The sequence below is a fragment of the Dermacentor albipictus genome, chromosome 1 (assembly GCF_038994185.2).
Source record: "Dermacentor albipictus isolate Rhodes 1998 colony chromosome 1, USDA_Dalb.pri_finalv2, whole genome shotgun sequence".
NCBI classification, from domain to species: domain Eukaryota; kingdom Metazoa; phylum Arthropoda; class Arachnida; order Ixodida; family Ixodidae; genus Dermacentor; species Dermacentor albipictus.
In genome coordinates this window covers 75226361-75240042 of record NC_091821.1, presented here as the reverse complement: position 1 = coordinate 75240042, position 13682 = coordinate 75226361, and the positions used below count along the sequence as shown (strand labels likewise).

At 48.6% G+C, this 13682-nt stretch overlaps 1 long non-coding RNA gene across 1 annotated transcript in view; it reads left to right on the top strand.

Annotated features, from left to right (window-relative positions):
* Positions 1 to 13682, top strand: part of LOC139048047 (uncharacterized) — a 318075-nt gene that overhangs the window by 208826 nt on the left and 95567 nt on the right. The window lies entirely within an intron of this gene.

Below are 13682 nucleotides of genomic sequence, written 5' to 3'. Positions count from 1 at the left end.
AGCAAGGAATGACTAAGAGCTGTGGATTTTTCTGGATATATATGTTATGGAACGGCCTCTCGTTGATACAGCCATTAAGTTTATTTCACACCACTTAAGCCAAGCAAGAGCCGTTATCAGACGCTATTACTTTGCGAACCTATATGTGTGATATCTCGCTTCCCAATATCTAGGGCAGGAACATCACATTAACATCATATAATGGTTTCACAATAATGCAGGCGACTATCATCAGATAGCGCATCGCATATCGCCTGCTGGCCCGCCAGCATATTGGGAAAAGCTCGTAACTTAATGTGAATTAAAATGTTTTAATGTGCACTTCTGTCACCTTGAATACAGGTTGCGTCTGCATCTAAACATTTGCGTCATCACGCTACAGTTGCTTGACCGCGTTACGTTTGGTTAAACAATAGATTCCACTTGCATCATGAACATTTTATTTGGGTAAAGTTGCTGTGTGCCTGTAGCACGTGTAATAAGCGCGTGTCATAAACGAGTGTCACAAGCGCGCCGTGAGTAGATATGCCAAGTGCGATATACCTGTTGCCTGCGTGAAAATTATGTCCATCCACAAACTCTATCCCCACGCAGTCCTGTGCCGCATTACCTCACTTTTTTTTTCTTGAAAGCTTGCCCTTAGGCATAATAAACATCGCGTTAAAAGTACGCGAACAGATTTGACTCGTGCAAAAAATCTAGAAGTGAACGATGATATGGTCCATGAATCCAACGTTCAAGGTCGCGTGGGCGGCCAGGCTGAAGGCCTGTTGCCCGGAGGTGACGGAGACGGCTTAGATGAAGTCCTGGGCACGTCCCTAGTAGGTGTGTCGCTGTCACATTTTGGATTTATGTGTCACAAAACTGGCACGTTGCTCCGTGAGGACCATGGTACTGTTGTGGCCAGAGAGCGATCACAGACGGGGTGAGTGCGACCCCGACACGCAGCCTCCTTAACGTAACCTCCTCTCAGCGGGTTAATCCACCAGGGAGGTCTGAACCACACGGAATAGCTCGTGTGGTACGTCGGAGATTTTCCTTTTGCCGGATCAGTCGTCCGCAGGCTTTTCAGGAAAATGCGGAAGTGGGTACGTTGTAATCTGTGGGTCAGTTGCAAAATCTGCTTCAAGGAGACCCGGCAGGGCTGCTCGAGGCACCCAATGGACGCGTATGAGGATATTCGTAGTGGCAGCAGAGTGGACCGAGATACCCTACGCATGTCATGGATGGCTTGAGTCGAGTCCGTGCGAATGATGAGCTGAGAATATAGAGCAGCTTGAACAGAAGGAAGCAACGTGGCCAGCACCACACTTCCCTTTTTTTTTAGGTTAGTAATGCCCAATATTTTGCTATGCCGTATTTCTTTTCTTTTTTTCGGAAACATTTGCAGAACGAACAGCTAAAATGAAAGCAGCGGGGTATTCTGTTAGAGTCCATCTAGTGGACTGTCCATTTCGGCCGCTGCTGATTGGCTAGGGCCGCTCCTCTCCTCTTCTCTCGTACAGCTGCATCCAGTCAGGAGCGGCCGAAATGGACCGTGTCGTTCTCTGCCCGACCAATGCTCGTGCGCTCTTTCTTCACTGCGGACAGAGGCCAACCGTCTAGAGGCGGCGCGCTCGGCGAAGTGCAATACCGCCGCGCATCGCCCGCGGGAAACCCCCTCTCGCGTAACGCCGACGGCGGCGGCTACACGACGTCAACGAACGCCGCCAGCTTTAATGGGCGCTCGCGCGCCTTGACCGTGCGTCGCGAGTCGCCGCGTACGCGAGCCTGCGTCGAGGCAGCGCGTGCTGCGTGCCGGGGGCACGTGACGCCGGTGCGCCGTGCACGGGATCAGCACGCCGGCCCGAGTGAGGTCAGTGGCGCGCCGCCGGCGCTTCCGGAGGCGCATTGCGCGACGGGCGGCGGGTTTCACGTCACGCGTTGCGAGGGCGGCGGTTCTTTGTTCACGCAACGGCGGCTAAAAGGTCTCCGCGAGGGGAAAACAGAAACGTGGACGGCCGCGCGCGCGACGGATCCGCTGTTGTGAATAGTAAACAAAACGCTCGGCGCGTCAGAGCGATGCCGTGGCCTACGATGGTGCCGTGCTACGGCCGTAGTATGTCACCCGATGCTCTAACAATGGATGTGCGTGTTGACGCTAACAGACATGGCGCTAACAGGCGCTAACACCAAACGAATAGTCAAGTCCGAGCTGAGGCCAGCCTCAGTGTCTCTGCATGTCTGCCTGATGTTCGTTATTTGAGCACGAGTTGTTTACGGACAGCATTAAATAGTAGCGGGATGCCTCTTTGCAATTGATAGCAAGTACAGCAGGGCGGGGCGTTTCCCGAGGCCCCCGGCGTTTGTGCGCAGAGGCGAGTAAGAGCGGGTGCGAGAGGGAAAATGTGAGGGCTTTTACTCCTTAAATATCTGACTGTGACTAGGCACTACGGAGAAGTGGATTTGGACGTGTTGTATGCGTTTGTGCCTAGGCGTGCCTACATTGCGCAGTGGTGTCGAGTTTGTTTGCGCTCGGACGCTGGCTGCCGGCGCTGTGAAACAGGTGAAGCACTGGGCACTGACGCCCCATTTGTTGACATACTGTGGTGATGCGGTGGGTGTAAATACTGCGCAGGAGCAGAAAGTTTATAACAGAGCACCGTTAACGAGTATGCCGTATACTAGATCACACCGTCAGTGTTTCTTCGAGAAAGGAGCACGTGTGTCGCGTTTGAGGCTAACACATGACGCGAACACTTTTGTTTTAAGAGGCATAATTGACCTCGAGACATCATAAACGGATCATCGTTTTATGCGTCATCCTCCTTACTTCAGTTCGATGAGCGAAACGAGAACAAGGTAAAAGCGGGAGCCAACGTTTCGACAAGTGGACTTGTCTTTTTCAAGGCGACATATGCTTTCCGCGGCACAGTATATATGGGTATGGTTCTTCCAAAAGGAAGAGGCGTTAAGGCGGGTGGGTGAGGGAATGCCCAAAGGTGCGTTAGCGGAGAGCGTGTAGAATTGAAAAGAAAGGGGTGCTATTCACACGGCCGGTGATACAGCCGTGTGTCAGCCGGCCGTGTGTTTCTTCGTGGAAGGGGCCTGGATGATGATACAGAGAATCATACTTTATCCATAAGCTTAAGACAATGCAACAAATAGGTATAACTGTTTCAAAGAGAGCTTTAGAATCTATTCGCTATGCTAAATTTCAAGCTATAGGCAACAGCACTTAGTTATTTTCATTTGGTTGCTTAGTGTTTAGTTGTTTTTCTCTCGTTTTTTTTCTTTCTTCTCTTTCTTTTATTAATATATTTATTAATTTAGTATTCTTTTTCCACGAGCACCATTTTCTGCCGCTCCCCTTATTCTCTCTTCCAGAGAGACGATAGCTCACTGACCTCCAGCGAAGCAGTCAACTTTTGCGTCTATGTAACATAGGAAGAAACATCGCACTGGCGAGCCCGCCTTTCCTCAAGTGCTCCACCTGAATGATGGTAACATCTGAGCGGCGCGTCTAGGGAACATCTGATACGAAGCAATACAGAGAAGGGCGATCATCCATCGTTTACTGCGTCGTGCAGCTGCGCGGAGGAGGCCTTTCCCACTAGGCAGTAGTACCCATGCCTGTCTCGTGTCTGTGCACATGGACACCACGTGAAGAGAGCTAACTGCCAGCTGCAGACATGCGCGCTACAGAAACGTTGGTGAAGCGAAGAAATAAGCAAGTTGCGGTTGCCTGACTTGGGCGCATCAAAGAAAGAAAGAAAGAAAGAAAGAAAGAAAAAAGAAAGAGAAACAATCGTGCTTCGCAGAGTGGGCAACTTATAACAGGATAATGCCACCTATGCGATAAACATGTTTACAATGAGAGAGCTTTGTAAGAAAGAACGGAAATGCAACCTCATTCGAAAAGTGGAAAACAATAAAAAAAAAGACGAATGCTAGTGTTCAGGGAGTTATAGGGTCGCAGTATCACCACTTTTATTTGTACGTTTTCTTTTCTGTTTTGTTGACTCGCCAAGCATGCATCCCAAAATCGCATTTGTGTTGTTCATTCTATATAGGGCAACTACTCTAAACTACTTCTAGAGGCATATATATCATTTCCAAGTGCATGCTATTGTTTTTCCCGGAGGACAAGTAAAAACACCCGTTGAAAAGCAAACAATCGTGGATGCCTATCTCACTTACTTTTTACAGCCACCAGTAAGGAAGAAATATAAAATAATTATACACAGAGGACATTGATAGACTCCTTTTTGTTTGTATGTTTTTTCCCAAACAAACCATCTGATTATGAGGCACGCCATAGTGGGGCTCGCTGGATTAATTTTGACAACCATGGCCTTGTTAATGAGCACCAAATGCACGGTACACGTTTCTGCATTTCGCCCCCATCGAAATGCGGCAGCCGCTGCCGGGATTTGATCCCGCGACCTCGCACTTAGCGACTCGATGCCATGGCAGCTAAGCCACCACGGCGGGTATAGGTTTCCGCTCCTCCACCTTCCAGAATCTCTGGGATTAAAAGCAGACGGGAGCTTTAGCTGGCCAGTGGTCGAGATAAGCAAGCGACGTTTAGAGTATCGGTGGAAAAAAGCTGGGAAAAGATGGAGCCGGGGTCGTTAGAGGCATAGGTAGGTTTACAATATAGAGATAGAGGTTTTAACTAAGGGAGAATGTATATTGTAATGATGTATACATGCAAAACGCTGGACTACAATAGAAGTAAACTTCATTAGCTCACGCAGGCGAGGTGACTATATCAAAGAGGATGCCAATAGAGATCATGATCATCCTCACTCATACTTTCGTTTTAGGCCATCGATGTTCGTTTCAAGTTTCCCTCAGACTCTGGCTGGCGTCTGCTGCGTCGTGATCACCACCTCCCACTCGACAAATTTCGTTCAGAGCCTGGCCTTCGTATAATACTGCATTACTGCGGCAAAAATCAACTAAGCCTTATTTGGATATACCTTATGCTCCCGTAGACACAACCGGAAAGTACAGCCTATAAGGCACTATTCATCGCAAATCACCTCGGCTTTTTTACTCAATTGTTTTCGAGTACGTGACGCTGACCGTATCCATCCTCACCACGTATCTAAATGTCTTCTTTGCAAAAGTTCTGACGACCTTCTTTGCGTGACTATTCACGAAAAAACGAACAGAAAGAAGTACACATCGCTTCCCTGACGGCATCGTAACATTCTACAAAGGTGTTAGACGCACAGAATGAATAGGCATTCACTACGCATGTCTGATGGTGGATACATGTGACATCCAAGGGACTGAAAAGAGAGATTCTGGCATTAATCATAACTTGACACGTTAGCCCGACTGTACGCCTAGCATGTGCATAAGCAGCGAGAGATGGCGTGGCAAACATGTCGAGGTGCACGTTCACAATGTGCACTAACACGTCCCTTCCAACAACCTTAAGATTGTCTTATTGAGGTCTGCGTCTCGGGGTCTTTCTTTATGGCGCCATCGCGGCCACATTCCAAGCTCGAAACAGGCCTGCTGCGGCGCAGTATCTGGATGCTTTTGCGCACGTGATCAACACGTGAAATTTGTTTGCGAACGTTGGGAGACACTTGCAACCTTGTGGAAGCCGTCGCTTTGTTGCTTTCATACGAATTAATGAGGCTGTTTCGCGTTCATAGCAGCCAGTCTGCTCGCATCCTACTGCTTGCCCCAATAACGGAAATATATTTTTCACACCCAGGGGCTCGCACTGCCCCTATTTGAAACGAGGTGCCAGCGTGTTTTGTGCGAGCTTATTGCGTTGCCCGGTGGCGTGACAGTTCGTCGCCTGAATGTACGCGCTTATGTGGAGAAACCGTGCATCTAGTACGTGTCAAGCGAACTACGCCAGAACAGGCGCGAAGGCGCTCTGACTATTTTGTCGGCCGACCGGCGCCGGTCGTGCGAGGTTTGATCACAGCGGTCGTTGCGGACCAGCGCGCCGAGCCGCGCTCATGGGGAAAGCGGCACAACGCAAGGACTCGAATCACGGCGGACGCAACATCCTTTTCAGGCGTGCCGCTGGATTGTCTGCGGGATCGGCGCACGGTAGGCGGCACATTGCCGACGGCGTGTCGACCGTGCAGCAGCAGTCGGCGGGCCCCGCATTCACAAAGTGTGCAGTGTCTCATTTGCGTGTATGGAGAACGAACGAAAAAAAAAAAGGAAAGAAAGAATACACGGCGCAGTAAAATTCCATGAGACTGCGTTGTAGGCCAGCCACCTGCAACACAGGAAAGTGCACTATTGTCAAACACGCTCTACTACAGCGAAAGATGTTCGTTTCACTTGTGCGTGCATTCAGCCCTGCCTGCTGTTACTACACTATAAACGGAAATAACTCCGAGGTGGGAATATACTGCTTGTCCTCTAGCGACCCCCCGGTTCGGAGTTTATTATGCTCCGTATGATCGGAGTAGAATTTTTACTCCGTACGAGCGGAATTTTTGCGTGGAATTATGGGAGTTTTTTTGTCTTTTTTTATTTTTTGCTTTGCAATTGACGGAGTTTTTTCGAGGTGCAACGGGAGTATAAAAAGAGGCATCGCGTCAGTTTGCGCGAACATATTTACATGCAGAGGCTGCTGGTCAAATTTCGAAATATGCACACGAGACCGCGTCAAATTCGATGAAACAAGTCAATGAAAGCACATATATCATCACATACATAAACATTCCAGAAACGCCCAATGCAGAAATTTGAAAGACATCCCACGTACACGCGATACTCAAGAGGCAACGGTGCCACTATATATAGCCACGATACTCTGTGCCTCGAAACCGCCAAGGGAGCAGCTGTGCTGTTTTCAGAATTATGACTCACATGCTCGTTCATACGAGATCTGCCTCTTTGAAACTAACAGAATACCTTAATCAACACAAAACTGTTAATTCAAAATAGTGAGAGAAAAAAACTTAATGGCGTTATTTTTCAAAACTATGCCATTCTGTGAGTGCTGAAGCGACTTCGCACACTGCCGGCGTTCGCGGCCAAAAAGTAGTGCGTTAGTTATAGTAAGCTAGAAAAATGTAAGTGCATGTGCTGCATAGCAAAATTAAATTTTTTCGATATAGTGGTAGCGTAGCAAGAAATTATTACGTGTGAGCATGACCCGCAGCAGCCGACGTAACACCGAAAAATGCGCAGACATACATTTTATACACTGCACTACTTGCTCTGAGTCCAAGCAATCTGTCTCGGTTGCGAAAAGGAGCTACATCGCTGATCTGTCGAGTGAATCCCTAAACTCGTAGCCGGCAGGCATGCGTCTAAATCAGTGTCTCGGATAGAGCGTAATGTCAATGCAATATCGGAAGCAACGACGTGACCAAAACCTATATGCGCGATAACAATTCGATTCACATCGCTCAATAAGAAGCTTTATTTTCAGCACACATATATACTTATGTCCTACCGTTTTTCTTCGGGCGAGGATATCCGTTCACAGATAAATAAAAACAGTTGCTTGCACTCCGGTCTTTCTCACTGGCAACACAGCACCGCAACCAACTTGGGTTACGCCATCCATGCGCGACTAGCACGGATGTCGTCGCTCGAACAGTGGCTGCTGTTGCCTTTGCTACGCGGTCCTTACAAACATTACACCGGACGTTGTCAGCATGTACTCAAAATGACATAGAAGTGGCATTTCACGTACTGAATAACACAAGACAGGGTGACGCAGCACGGATACACAGCCAGAACGTGAGCCGACATCACGAGCCAGTGAGCAGCTTCGAGGTATACCTAAGCCTTTTTCCGCACTTGAAAACGTGGTTCTTGCAATCATCGTTGTCAGCGAAGTGATCACACCTAATGTACCTGAAGCTGAGATACAGTGAGCTTCAGGCATGCCTATAACACTTTCTGGAAGGAGATACGGGAAACAAATTGACGAAACGCTGTCACGGAACGACACTTCACAGACGTAAACAAACCGTCAGCCATGAGCACTGCCCGCTCCGCCGAACGCGCCCGGTCGCTGGCGAGGCGCACAGCCTCATGGGAAGCGCCACGTGACTAACCTGTATCGGCGGAGGGGAGTTTTTTAAAACTCCCTGTCGGAGTTTCACGGGAGAACAAAATTTTTAAGCGGAGTAAAATCGCGTCATGTCGCCTTAATACTCCCGCAGCTAGCCAGCGGAGTGAAACGAGGGAATGGCGCTGTTTTGCTCCCATACATCGGAGTAAATATTTGAGGAGGGGAGGTTTTAGGGCACATCACCTCCTAAAAACTCTCAGCTGGGTTTATTTTCGTTTACAGTGTACCCACGGTGAAACAGAGAAAGTGATTTTGTGCTAACGTATCGTGTAAATATAAGGCCGATCAGGACTCGCTACAGAGCGCAAGGAAGGCTTGCTGCAGAAACTGCTTCCGAGAATACGAGGCTAGCGGCACCAAGGGATGACGTTGCATCTGTGTGAAATTTCTGATTCAAAAATAGGCGAGAATATTTATGTGCGTAGCAGAACAGCTCTGTGACGAAGTTACACGTTCGATGTGGGGGGTCTGCGTTCTACTATTTGCTAACTAATCTCGCACGCAGCCATCCAAGCGAGATGTGCGCCTGTCTTTCACTGCTTCAGCACAGCCACCACATGTAGCGGTACCACATAAGCAACTAAATTACTCATGTATGCTAGATTTCTAGCCGCGGCTCGTGTTCACCCTCTACCGGGTATTGCACAACTTTCACGAGCGCAGTGCAGCAGCCAAAAGGCCAAGAGGGTCGAGCAGCAAATCTCCGCAACGCCCGTTCATGTTCCTCGTTCATGGTGCGTTGCTCCATCGACCATTAACCTCATTGCCGCAATGTTTACGCGAGCATTGGGGAAGCGCCAGGGCAGATGTGCAAAATAAAGAGAACTGCTCCAATAGACCTCAACCTAAGCGTTCGCTCACTGAACGCAAAGCACCCCTCCAATATCCTCATTGGAAAGGGGGCGAGGGTACTGCAAGGGTGGAAGAGGGGGGGAGGGGCGGTGAATTGGCGGACCCGGAGGCTTCCTTCTCGCGCATTGGAACTGGCGATAACTAAGGTCTCGTTACCGAACAGGATCAATAAAGCACTCGGCTTCCTCTGACAACCCTGTTGAGGCTCATTTCTCCGGGAGCCTCAAATGTTGACATACGCCCGAGCAGCGGCAACCAGTTTCGTGGCGGCAGTAAGAAAGTTGGGTAAAAAGAAATCACATCTGGAGCATACGGAGCCGGGGGCCGCTGCGTAGCAAACGCTGAAAAGGAAAGAAAAAAGAAGCGAAGAAAGAAATACTTCGCGCGATTGTTCTATTGGACGTAGCCGCGAATCCGGAGTCTTCCTGCGCTTGAGGTGGCAGTACATCAGTTATCCTGGTGACGTTGCAGTCCGTCGTGCGCACTTTCTCCTCTGCCCCCGTCTCCACTCGCTTTTACTTTCGCCGTCTTGTTTCGAGCACATATCGTCTGGTTAGCCGGTGCGTGACTTGGAAAGGAAATTAGAGATTGTCTGTGTGTGTGGCTTCAGCAACTCGGGCCTGTTTAGCTAGCGCGACCAGAAATGAAGAGGTGTATAAAATCACTAATGGTATCAGCTGCGGTTTTTTTAGTAGCAGCATCGTGGCGCTGAACTGCCAGCGAAATACAAAATGAGGGAGGGGGCAATAATTAATTGTTTTGGTTTTAGTGGTCCAGTGGCCAGTCTTTCTCAGGCTGGCAGGGACAAGTGGCGGTTGCTGCCCAGTGAAAGCGCATGCACTTTATATCTTCTTGGTTTGATAAGATTCTCCTTATATCTATTACTTCGTGAAGAATGCTCGCATAAAACTGTCAAGGCCTGTATGTACGACTTCTGGAAAAGTTGTTGGGGAATTTCTGTGAAGTATCCCTTCCTTTATGCAGATTCGCGAGTATCATTTTCTTTTTCTCGCTCCCTCAGTTCTCGTTTTCTGCATGCACTGAAATGGGTCCAAAGAGAAGGCTTCTTTCTTTTTGTTTTATAGCCAATCTGTTAGCCTCTCGAAGGTTGGCATTTTTCATGTCCGCGTCCGTTAGCAAAAATATGGACCGATGCCGGCGGCAGTGCAGGCCAGGAAGGGTGGCCCGCACCCCCGTAAGGCAGAGGCTTCAAGAACTCACGAAAGTGAAGCGAACAGGGCCTAGATTCTTTGTAATCATGCATACAACATACAGAACAGCATGCGTTTCAATGAAGAACAAGCAGAAAACAAAGCTTAATTGATGATAAGGAGCTCCTTATAACATTGCGAAGCACGTAGCGCTCCCCGCATACGTTTCCAGGCAAAGATTACTGTTGCGCAAGCTGCCCCGGCGACGTCAGCTTGCGACGTGGGGAATAACGTCCCTAGCCTCTCGTGTAGTAAAAGAACCAGCCTATCAAGTTATTTCAATGTTGTCGCAGCACCGCTATGGGCGGCGGTGTGCTGTCAAATTTACCATTACTATCATTACTCTAAATTACCATTACTACCATTACTCCAATGTAATAAAGCATTGCATAAGCCCCTCAGCAGTTTTAGGGATGGCTTTGAAGAACTTCGCTGGGCATCCAGTTTCGCAGGGACGGGATGACGAGTCAATTTTTTTTTTCTAAGAAAATGTAATGAACTAACTAAAACTATTTGACAGTGATAGTAGAGTTGCCATGGGTAAAAGATTAGGTTTTCGCATCGGTATCGCAGGTCTATTCCCACCGACGTCTGGGAATAGAGAAACGAAACAGGGCGCCAATAGTACCATTGACGAAAGTAAATTCACCGTGAGTATGGGGATTATAACTGCCCTGAGTCAGCATTACGAGCGGAAACAAGATGAGCATGTGCCGAAAAACAATCTACGCGCTTGCAAATACGCTGCGCGCTACTCGTTGTATCGAACGTCGTCAAAGCAATATTTTCGCGTTCGGTGACACATTCCAAAGTTGATGATTCGAATAACATATTCCGACAGCTTGTTAGCGAGAACATGCATTGAGAGCAGGCTACATTATCGAAAGAAAAATACATTGACAACGAGGGACTACTTCTACGGCACAGGCAATGCCGAAATCCTCTTTTTATACCATGGCAGTTGTAACATCGATTTCGGTCTTGGACGCGCTAGCGGGCTTAGCACGCCCGGAAACTTGTAATACCAGCGCCTGCTCGGATCGTCATGATGGTCCAAATGGAAACTGAGTTGGTGCTGTCGCTTGTAGATAACAGCTCATTAAACATCAGCTACAGTCGAATTTAGTAGCAGCTGCTACTCGTATACTTGTGTTGGTGTAGTGGTGGTGGTGGTGGTGGTCTCGTATACATGTATCGTATGCTACGTACATACGTGTATAAAATCCACCTATTCCTTACGTTTGTGCTAAGCTTAAAAAAACGCATGCGTTCCAGATGCATCGCACATTGTACCGAAGCATCTTGCAGTTGTTATTTATTTTATTTTTTAACCCTCCCTTTGTTTTCGTGGCCAGGTGAAAAGTGCTCAAAACATACTGCCGTGTTCATAGCTCTGCTTTCGTTGCTCCATAATTCTTCAAAAGTACCTTAATAAAGTTTTCTCATGAACTTATCGAGGGCTCGATAAGTTTCTTTAAGGTTTTGCAATTCTTACTGTCAGTATCTCAGCATATGAGCTCGATGCGAAGATCTCAAAATACATTTGCGCACCCACACTGTTCCCTGAATCTGTGTCGTTCACCGCCTAAGGATGACACGTAGATCCTGTATAGTCGCTACGGGCTTGCGGTTATGTGCTTTCCGGAATATTATAAAGGCTCTAATTGCCGAAGAGCCCGAGTGTAAGCAGCCCGAATAGGAGTCAGCTCCAACGCACCAGCGGGAAGGGTCCCATTCGAGCGATCAGCCTAAAGGAAGAACAATGAGCGTAACCAGTTCCCAGGAATGCAATTATGTTTTCTTTCTAACTTATCTGTTTTCTCTGTAATTATATAAAGGCCTGCTTCGTGATCACGTGAGTAAACAAAATTGGTCAGTTATGCGAAGGCGAGTTGGGATTGTGACCAACTCGTTATCACTTCCGGAAGTTTGTCAAGAGAAAGTTCTGCTGCTTATTTCACGTAGATGGTATCCCCATTACGTGGGGTCTCGTATAGTGACTTGTTCTGCCTGAATATCTCGCTGTTATCTCGGCTGAGCATCTGAGGCGGCCTCTCTCTAATCACGAAGTTGCATGTCGCCTCCAGCGACGAAGCCGAATTGCAACAGAAAGGATATCCTCTACTGGCGTCTTCCGCAACTAACAGCGTGCCTCGGAGCGCGATAAGTTCTTAATTCAAACGCGAACCCGCTCTTTCTCAGCGTGAAAGTGTGCTCAAATATCGATGTTGGAGGAATGTGTGAGACGAAATGCGCTTCAGCGCCGAAAAATGTTACGGAACCGTGTCGGCACGCAATTGAGCAAGACAGAGATACAAGGATGGGCTTCGTCCCGCAGCGTCGAACAATGCTTGCCGTCCCGCATGGTGGCCTGCGCGGTCGGCTGGGAAGTAGGCCACGCGGACGCATGGGCACCGAACGACGTTGCGAAATGCCAGCGGCGGTTGCGACGCGTTCGCGGTGGTTCACGGGCGAGCCCCTTCGATGCGCCGCCTCCATGCAACGAGTCATCACTAGAGTTTACAGTACCAAAATATATTCCCACCAGTTTGGAGTCCACTTTATGAGAACATATACCTCGGATGCGACGCTCTCGGAGGCATTCAACCTGGTACACTAAAATGAGGCCACTGCTCGCTGTGGGCGTTGACAGCAGTGCGAAAACGACCCCAGTAGTTCTCGACAAATGTTCTCGACTAACAAAGCTGCGCTTAATTCGTAAAAGTGCTAGCTGCCGTAACAAGTGGCAATAGTTGCTCGAGGCCAGAGCTCAGGCGACCTATCGCGCACAAATCACGTGAGTGACGCGCGAGACTGGAACTCTTTCTGACGTGTTTACCCTTTTACAAGCGCGCTCCAATTCCCAGATCTTGCTTTAAGCTAGCGATTCGCGCATTCAAAGCCTCGCTCATGGCTGCCATCGGCCTGTGAAGCCGTGACCAGGAGGAAAAACTATGCCGCTTGGACTCCGCACGCGAAGCCGTCTGTTTGTGCCCTCTTGAGTCAAGGACCAGGCTCTTGTAGATAACACAGATATGCGATAAACGCCGTTGAGTGGGGCCCCAGGATTACGAGATTTCTGACGCTCTCGTGACATGTGGACCGATTGTGTTGCGTAGAAACGCTGATAATGGTTAAATAGACCAGCTGGGCAATACTCCTCAGGAGTAGGCGCTGCGTGGCCGTAAATGCGTAGATTTAACAGCCAGAAAAAAAAAAAGACGAAAGTTGTGCAGGGCATCGGCATACTCAGGTGTGCATGTGTGCTCGGTGTGGCTCTCCATAGCACCCACAGCCCATGCAGAATCAAACAAGAATTGCGCAGGCGATAAGACGTTTTTCTCATTTTTTTCCCGCGCTTTACAGCCTTATTCTTTCACGTAATGCTCGATCACTCGAAATACGCGATTGAAGTACGCGAGTAATCGAAGAAAACAGAATGCCCATAATTATCGCGCATATGGCCTGATTACAACTTCGTTCCCCACCTAATATTTATTCTTTCGAGGAAGTGTCCTCGCCACCGCCAAAGTGGTATCCGGCTGGTTTTCGAGAGATTCTAG